Source organism: Tachyglossus aculeatus, chromosome 9 (assembly GCF_015852505.1).
Source record: "Tachyglossus aculeatus isolate mTacAcu1 chromosome 9, mTacAcu1.pri, whole genome shotgun sequence".
NCBI classification, from domain to species: domain Eukaryota; kingdom Metazoa; phylum Chordata; class Mammalia; order Monotremata; family Tachyglossidae; genus Tachyglossus; species Tachyglossus aculeatus.
The window spans coordinates 33,400,768-33,409,924 of NC_052074.1; the positions used below are offsets into that span (position 1 = coordinate 33,400,768).

A 9,157-nucleotide genomic window follows, 5' to 3' on the forward strand; every position below is an offset into this window, starting at 1 on the left:
CATTCCCACAGTCTTAATCCTCATTTTACAGATGAGGTAACTGAGGCACAAAGAAGTTGAGTGACTTGCCCAATGCCACTTTTAGAACCCAGCTACTTCTGACTCACAGGCCTGTGCTCTCTCCACTAAGCGCTTAGTACAGTGCTTTGAACACAGTAAGCACTCAATAAATACAATTGAATAAACTAAGCCACGCTACTGTGTGGCTTAGTGGAAAGAGCACGGGCTTGGGAATCAGAGGATGTGGGTTCTAATCCCGGCCCTGCCACTTGTCTGCTGTGTGACCTTGGGCGAGTCGCTTAACTTCTCTCTGCCTCAGTTACCTCATCTGTCAAATGGGGATTAAAAGTGTGAGCCCCACATGGGACAACCTGATTACCCTGTTTCTACCCCAGCGTTTTGAACAGTGCTCAGCACATAGTAAGCGCTTAACAAATACCACAATTATTATTATTATTATTACCAGGCTCCAATACTGACTCACCTCTACTCCTGAATTTCCTCCAGTCCTCTGCTCCTGACGACTTGCATTACTAGAAATCTAGGCACAGGGTGACTTGGGCCACTTCAAATCCATCCTTCCTTGCTTTACCCATCCCCTCCTTTTCACTTATCATCATTACTTCTCTTCCCTTATCAACTCCCGTACCACTGCCCCGCAAGTAGTACAGACCTTTAACTCCCGTCTGAAGTTTCCAGCAGCTCCACTCCCCACCTCTTGCCCATGATTTCTGTCCCAAACTACTCCATCAGGAAAATCAAAACCATAAGGTGTGAGTTCTCCAAAATCTCCCCCTCACCTTCCCAATCCCACATCCACTTTCTCATCCTTCTCCGATATCAATCGATGAACTTAAATGAGCACTTTCAGTGTATATTTCCTGGGGGAGGATCATTGCCGTCCCTAATTTTCACATAATAATAATAATAATAAATAATAATAATAATAACAATGGCATTTATTAAGTATTTACTATGTGTCAAGCAGTGTCCTAAGCGCTGGAGGGATACAAGGTAATCAGGTTGTCCCATGGGGGGCTCACAGTCTTAATCCCCATTTTACAGATGAGGTAACAGGCCCAGAGAAGTTAAGTGACTTGCCCAAAGTCACACAGCTGACAAGTGGCAGAGCTGGGATTCAAACTCATGATCTCTGACTCCAAAGCCCACGCTCTTTCCACTGAGCCATGCTGTTTATCTAAGGGGTTTTCCAGGGAGGAAGTAGAGGAAGAGCAGAAAGAGTTGGTCTTGTGAGTTCACCCCTCCACTCCAGAAACCAATTCAAAGAAATGCAGTAAGAATTTATATTACTGTCAGAAACATATTGCATATTCCGACCACATTCCCTCTTCCCATTAGCCATATTAAGTACATTATAATCACTGAACATTAAAGGCAGAATCATAATGCTTTGCAGTCTTCAATCAAGGTAAGATAGCTGAGGTGTCTTTATGGTTGAACTGCTTTCCAATGAGGGGAGGGATTATTCTCTTCCAGTAATAGTAATAATGGGAGTAGTAGTAATAGTGTAGCAGTAGTATTTATTAATCAATCAATCAATCGATCAACTGAAGCAGCATGCCCTAACAGATAGAGTACAGTCCTGGAAGTTGGAAGGACCTGGGTTCTACTACTGGTCTCTTGTCTGCTGTGACACCTTGGGTAAGTCACAACTTCTCCGTGTCTCAGTTCCCTTATGTGTAAAATGTGGACTAAGACTATGAGCTCCATGTAGGACATGGACTGCGTCCGATCTGATTAACTTGTATCTAACCCAGCGCTTAGTCCAGTGTCTGGTACGTAGTAAGTGCCTAACAAATACCATTAAAAAAATCAAAGCGCTTAAGAAAGTACAATAAAACAGAGTTGGCAGATGCGATCCCTGCCCACAAAGAGTTTACAGTTGGAGGATAAATATTGAAATAAATTGCAGAAAGAATAAATAGCAGAGAATAAGGTTCTTTACATAAGTGTTGTAGGGCTGTGGTGAATTGTCATGCCACTGAGTCATCTTCAAACCATAGCAATGCCATGGACACATCTCTCCCAAAGCACACCGGTAGCCTTCTGCCACCACTGACCTTCCCAAGGTTCCCGAGGTGTTGTGTCATGTTCCTGCTAGCTGAAGCTGCAGAGCCATTGTAGAGTTGTTCCAGCCACCCAACTGGAAACAGGGAATGAAGGAACACCATCCAACTCCTCGGCTTGGCCAGAAGATTGACCAGCTAATTGATTTCTGCATTGTCTTGTCTTATGCTGTTGAGTCGCTTCCAACCCATAGCAACTCCACAGACACATCCCTTCCAGAAAGCCCCACCTCCATCTGCAATCGTTCTGGTAGTGTAACCATAGAGTTTTCATGGTAAAAACATGGAAGTGGTTTACCATCACCTTCTTCCACTCAGAAAAATTATGTCTCTGCCCTCGACTCTCTCCCATGCTACTACTGCCAAGCACAGGTGAGTTTTGACTTGCAGCAAATTGCCTTCCACTCGCTAGCCACTGCCCAAGCTAGGAATGGAATGGGTGCTTGACTCTCCCTCCCATAGCCGAGACTGGTAGAGTGCTGGAAACTCTCCAGGGGCGATCCTGAGAGGGGTTATTTCTGCATACAGACAGGCAAAATCAGGGGCAGAAAGGGATCTGTATATATGTATATATGTTTGTACATATTTATTACTCTATTCTACTTGTACATATCTATTCTATTTATTTTATTATGTTATTATGTTTGGTTTTGTTCTCTGTCTCCCCCTTTTAGACTGTGAGCCCACTGTTGGGTAGGAACTGTCTCTATATGTTGCCAATTTGTACTTCCCAAGCGCTTAGTACAGTGCTCTGCACACAGTAAGCGCTCAATAAATACGATTGATGATGATGATGATCTGTGCTCGTTGATGCCAACCTACCCAAGGAGGCTCCTTTAATTTTGTGAAGACCAGAAATCACCCTAGCAGAGGCCATAACACTCAATTTCTCACTCCTGGAGAAAAGCAGAAACTGTAAAAGTAGGATTTGAGTATTTGACGTTGTAACTTGAATAAGTATAGAACAAAAAAATCTATGATTAAACATTCCACGTGTTGAAAATCGTTCATAGTTTCTTACTAGAAATCTTCCTTAAAACTTTTAAGCACTGGGGTGAATACACGCAAATTGAGCTGGACAGAGTCCGTGTCCCAAGCAGGGCTCAGAGTCTCAATCTCCATTTTGTAAATGAGGTGACTGAGGCACAGAGAAGTGAAGTCTTTGCCCAATGTCGCACAGCAGACATGCAGTGGACTAGGGATTAGAACCCATGACCTTCTGACTCTCCAGGCCCGTGCTCTATCCAGTATGCCCTGCACTCTGCCATTAATGAGACTGGACAGGAAGGTGGATGTGCCACCTTCCTGAGGGGCAGAGCTAAAAGTCATGGCTTTGTAGAAGGATCAGCACAAAAATGATTCGTAAACCTTTAGGTTGTTGTAAAATTGCACACCACATTATCTCTACCATCTTTTCAGTCTCCTAAAAAATGTTCCAATCGTTTTCTACTTTTAGAGGTGTGCTTCAGGGCAGGGAGAATTGGATAGCATTATTAAGCTGTTTTAACTATGAAAATAGTTGCTTGAATGCAATATTGACAGCATTTACTGAGCACTTACAAGAAGCATCATGGCCTAGTGGATACAGTACTGTCCTGGGAGTCAGGAGGACTTGGATTCTAATCCTGTCTCCACCATTTATCTGGTCTCTGACCTTGGGCAAGTCAGTTAACTTCTGTGTGCCTCAGTTACCTCATCTGTAAATGGAGATTAATACTGTGAGCCCCATGTGGGGCATGTATTGTGTCTAACCTGATTAACTTTTATCTACCCCATAGATCAGTACAGTGCCTGACACACAGTAAGCGCTTAAATACTTTTTTTTAAAAAAAAAAAGCATTTGTTGTGTTACATGCTTGGGGAACAAAGTTAAGAAGTAAGAGATTCATTCATTCAATCATATTTATTGAGCGCTTACTGTACTAAGCACTTGGAAAGTACAATTTGGCAACAGAAGATGCCTTCTTTATCAAGGGACCCCCAAGCTAACAGGAGAGACAGTAGACTTGCATTAGGACTTGAATATGCCATAGTGAGAAAATAGATATATTAATAGATAAATCAATAGCAAGCAGATAAATCCTGAGGAGGTTGATGGGATTGCCCAACAGAGAAGTTAGGGAGAGCAATTAGCGAACTTACTGGAGGAGAGTGAATTTTACGTCATCTTTGAGGAGGGAAGAAGCTACTTGGGGTTTTTTTAAATGGTATTTGTGAAGCACTTCCTTTGGGTCAGGCACTGTATTAAGGATGGAGGTAGTAATAATAATAATAGTATTTGTTACGTACTTACTGTGTGCAGGCACTGTACTAAGTGCTGGGGTAGTTACAAGCAAATCAGGTTAGACACAGTCCCTGTCCCACGTGGGGCTCACACTCTCAATCCCCATTTTACAGATGAGGCAACTGAGGCACAGACAAGTTAAATGACTTGCCCAAGGTCATACAATCGACAAGTGGTGGATCTGGGATTAGAACCCAAGTCCTCTGGCTCCCAGGCCCGGGATCTTTCCACTAGATCATGTCAGCATCCTGCAATGGCTACAGAGCAGCTCAACACCATCTGCATTCCTCCCTGCGCTTGGGCCTGCAGGACACAATTACCAGCATACAAGATCCGGGGGTGACTATTTCAAAGGATTTCAGGGATATTCCTGGCCTGTTGGCTGGAAAGAATTTCCCCATGGAGTGTTTTGCCATTCCTTGGTTTCCATTTGATCACACCATCATTCACTGAAGAAAACTTTTAAGCAGTTAAAAATGAAACACTGGCACAAATGGTCAGCTAAACACTAAAAGTACATCAAATGGCTTAAACATAAAAGAGCCGAAGAGGATATGCTCCAGAGACTGTTTTGCCAGAAAATATGAAACATGTCCTCTTCACTAAGAACCGAAAACCACAGCATTGATTAATGATTATGGGCTCCGTTTATTGCAACCGGGAATCTGACTGCAAAGACTGCTCTGGCTGTATAGGAATAGCTGATGTGATTAATGAGCAAAACACGGAAGGGTTTCACAATTTGGATTGCCCTCCAAGAGCAGTTTTCCAAGAAATAGGCACGCTCAGAGAGCAAATTTTGATTTCCTGAAAGAGGTTTTAATTGGACGTTAGACCCACTCATCCTAAGAGGTAAATATTGGGTAACCAATGGGAATCATCTTTATTAAGATGTAAGAACACAAGTAGGAATTTGAGGGGAAATGTGGATAAAAATAAAATCTATCATAATGACAATGATAGCCAAAATCTGTTAATCTACAATATTTGCTACTCAGAAAGTTTGCTAGGCAAGAAATTGGGACATTCTCTCCATAAAGCCCTCATTTCTGTAATTCTGTCCATTTGCACAAAATCTTGGGCCATGTCTCCCTATAAAGCCTTTCTAAGCAGCGTGGCATACTGGCTAGAGCATCAGTCTGGGAGTCAGAAGGTAATTGGTTCTAATCCTGCCCCCACCTCCACTTTTCTGCTGTGTGACCTTGGACAAGTTACTTCACTTCTCTGGGCCTCAATTATCTCATCTGATAATTAGGGATTGAGACTGTGAGCCCCACGTAGGACAGGCAATGTGTCTAACCCTATTTGCTTGTATCCATCCCAGCACAGAGTTACAGTGCCTGGCAGTGCTCAGCAAATAATAATTATTATTATTAACTTGGAAATGTCTCCTAGGGCATAGTGTTAACACACATCCTTCATATTTTAAGTCATCTTTGGTGAAATTCACCCATGAGTGCATATGTAACCGAAAAGGTGAATGTGGGACCCACAGTCGTGGCCACATTGCGCACACAAAAAGGTTGTTGTGGTGTTTTGATGTTTGCTAGAAAAAAGATTGTCGTGTTGCCTTACTGAAGAAGCTTTTGTTAGACAAGAGCTATTTCTTTCCTGAGACCCTTATTAAATACTTATTCTCCCGCCTACTTAGACTGAGCTCAGCCAGCCAGTCAGTGAACTGCATTTATTGAGCACTTACTGTGTGCAGAGCACTGTACTAAGTGCCTGAGAGAATATAACAATATAACAGAGTTGGTAGACACATTCCCTGCAGACAATGAGCTTACAGCCCAGAGGGGGAGACAGACATTAATATAAATAAATATTATTTATTTATGTAGGGCAGGGATGGTATCCAACCCAATTATCTTGTATCTATGCCAATGCTTAGTGCAGTGCTTGCACATAATAGGTCTTTCACAAATACCATCATTATTATCAACATGATTAGCACAACACGCTTGTCTATTCTCAGCAAATGACTCCCAGTTTTCAGCTGAGATTCAGCTTTGCCTGCGGCTTTGTTTTACAGTGTCTTTAAAATGTTTCCACTGTCCTTCTCAGTTTCCACTCTGGTTACAGGAGTTGTTTGGGTCTTCTGCCATCATTTATTCACCTCTGGTTTCCCGCCAAGCATAAATGTGTTAGGTAAGCATTACCTGATGCTAGGAGACTGACTATATTCTGGACTCTACTGTTTGTGATCATGTGAGATCAAATAAGATTCATAAAGGACACTACAGAACTGCTCAGGGAGCCAAATGGTACTTTCATGGGTCCAGGTCTCACAATGGTAGAGAAAGTTGGACAATAAAACACCCCTGTAGACCTTTAATTTGGTCAACTAATCAGTCAGTGTCTCAGAACAGTGCTTGGCATACAGTAAGTGCTTAAATATCATAATCATTATGATTTATTGAATGCTTACTCTGTGCAGAGCAGTCCACCAAGTACTTGGGAGAGTACAAAACAACAGAACTGGTAGACATGTCCCCTGCCCACAAAGAACTTGTGGTCTAGAAGAAGGACAAATAATTATGAATCATGTCTCCGAATCAACAACATACTGTGGATTGACAGTTGGATTGAACAGATGGTATTTGGCAAACTCTACAAACAACCAACAATACTGACAGTTGGGTGAACACTACCGCTGGGTTAACTGAGTGGCCTATGGCCCAGTGATGCAAGGATAGAGAGAGAGGTAGAAAAACCAAATCAGGTTTACAGGGCGACTGTAGTATCGAATCTTCTCTACAATTGTGAGTCCTGGACCTAACGCAGATGCTACATTCAATCTCTAGAACAATTCTACCAACATCACCTAAGTACAACATCAAGAGGCAATACATGGAAATAGAGTCTCCCAAAAGAACTAATAATATTAATTGTGGTATTTGTTAAGCTCTTATCATATGCTGAGTACTGTATTAAATGCTGAGGTAGAGACAAGATAATCAGGTCCCAAATGAGGCTCACAGTTTAAGTAGGCGGGAGAACAGGTATTGAATCCCAATTTTGCAGCTGAGGGAATTGAAGAACAGAGAAGTTAAGTAACTTGCCCAAGATCACAGAGCAGGCAAGTGGCGGAGCGATGATTAGAACTTTGGGTCACTGACTCCCAAGCCCAGGCTCTCTCCACTAGGCCAAGCTGCTTCCCAGGAACAACAGATGAACCTGTCACGGAACTTCGGGATGGAAAGCCCCTCCTGAGGAGCTGATTCCAGTGATAGTGATATACACTGACCCAAGCACTTATTCTATCCTGCCTTGACTACCATCTCTCTCTGTCCTCAGTCTCCTATCTCTTCCCACCCCAATCCATACTTCACTCTACTGCCCAGATCATTTTTCAAAAAAATCTTCCCGTCCATGTCTTCCCACTCCTCAAGAACCTCCAGGGTTTGCCGATTCACCTCCATATCAAACAAAAATTCCTCACCATTGACTTTAAAGCACTCAATCAGTTTGCTCCCTCCTAACTTATCACACTTCGCTCCTCTAACACCAGCTTGCTCACTGTGCCCCCATCTCATCTATCACTCCACTGACTCCTTTCCCACCTCCTTCCCCTTGCCTGGAATTCTCTCCCCATCCATATACACCAGACCATCATTTCACCCCACCTTCAAAACCTTATTAATGTCACAACTCCACCTACATGCTTTCCCGATTTAGCCCTCTTTCCCCAGCTCCCTCTCTCTTCTGTGTCTTCTAAGCATCTATCTACAAATTATTTACTCATATTAATGTCTGTCTCCCGCTCTAGAGTATAAATGAATACTCTTCCAGTGTATGGACTGTGAGCTCTTTGTGGGCAGATATTGTCCTCACTAATCCTAATGAAATGTACTCTTCCAAATGCTCAGTACAGTGCTCTGTACACAATGCTCAAGAAATACCATCCTCTAGACTGCAAGTGCCTTTAGACTGAAAGCTTGTTGTGGGCATGCACTGTGTCTACCAACTCTGTTGTAACGTACTTTCCCAAATGATTAGGATAGTGCTCTGCCCACAGTAAGTGCTTGGTTAATACCATGGATTGACTGATTGATTGTGGCTTGTGCAAAATCACTCTGTCATCCCTGTTATCATATTCCCAATGGGTTCCTGAGTGCCACAAGCAAATAAACTGGCAGAAGAGAAGCACCAACCTGGGATTCAGAGAACATGGGTTCTAATCCCGGCTCTGCCATTTATCTTCTGTGTGATCTTTGGCAAGTCACTTGACTTTTCTGTGCCTCAGTTACTTCATCTGTAAGCTGGGGGTTAACACTGTGAGCCCCACGTGGGACAGGGACTGTGTCCAACCTGATTTATAGTGGTATTTTAACAAATACCATCATTATTTATTAGCAGGTATCTACCCCAGTGCTTCTCCTTTCAGGGTCGCACCTGGAGAGTTTCCAATACTCTACCAGTCTCAACTAAAGGAGGGGGGGTCAAGCAGAGGCCTATCCATCCCATTCCTAGCTTGGGCAGTGGCTAATGAGTGGAAGGCAATCTGCTACAAGTCAAAACTCACCTGTGCTGCGCAGCAGCGGCATGGGAGAGAGTCGAGGGCGGAGACTCAAGTTTATATGCGGAAGAAGGCAATGGTAAACCATTTCTGTATTTTTACCAAGAAAACTATGGATACGCTACCAGAAGGACTGTAGACAGAGGTGAGGTGTTCTGGGAGAGGTGTATCCATGGAATCGCTATGGGTCAAACACAATTCAACAGCATAAGACAACAACAACCCCAATGCATAGTACAGCAACTGGCACATTGTAAGCATTTAACA

The 9,157-nt window shown here is 43.1% G+C and overlaps 1 non-coding gene and 1 pseudogene across 1 annotated transcript; one reads left to right on the plus strand and one right to left on the minus strand.

Annotated features, from left to right (window-relative positions):
* Window positions 1-2,469: 2,469 nt before the first annotated feature.
* Window positions 2,470-2,599, minus strand: LOC119932635 (annotated as a pseudogene).
* A 6,149-nt stretch (window positions 2,600-8,748) lies between these two features.
* On the plus strand, window positions 8,749-8,886 carry LOC119932742. Its single transcript, XR_005452481.1, has one exon. It is a non-coding gene; the product is annotated as a small nucleolar RNA SNORA7 (small nucleolar RNA).
* The last annotated feature ends 271 nt before the right edge of the window (window positions 8,887-9,157 follow it).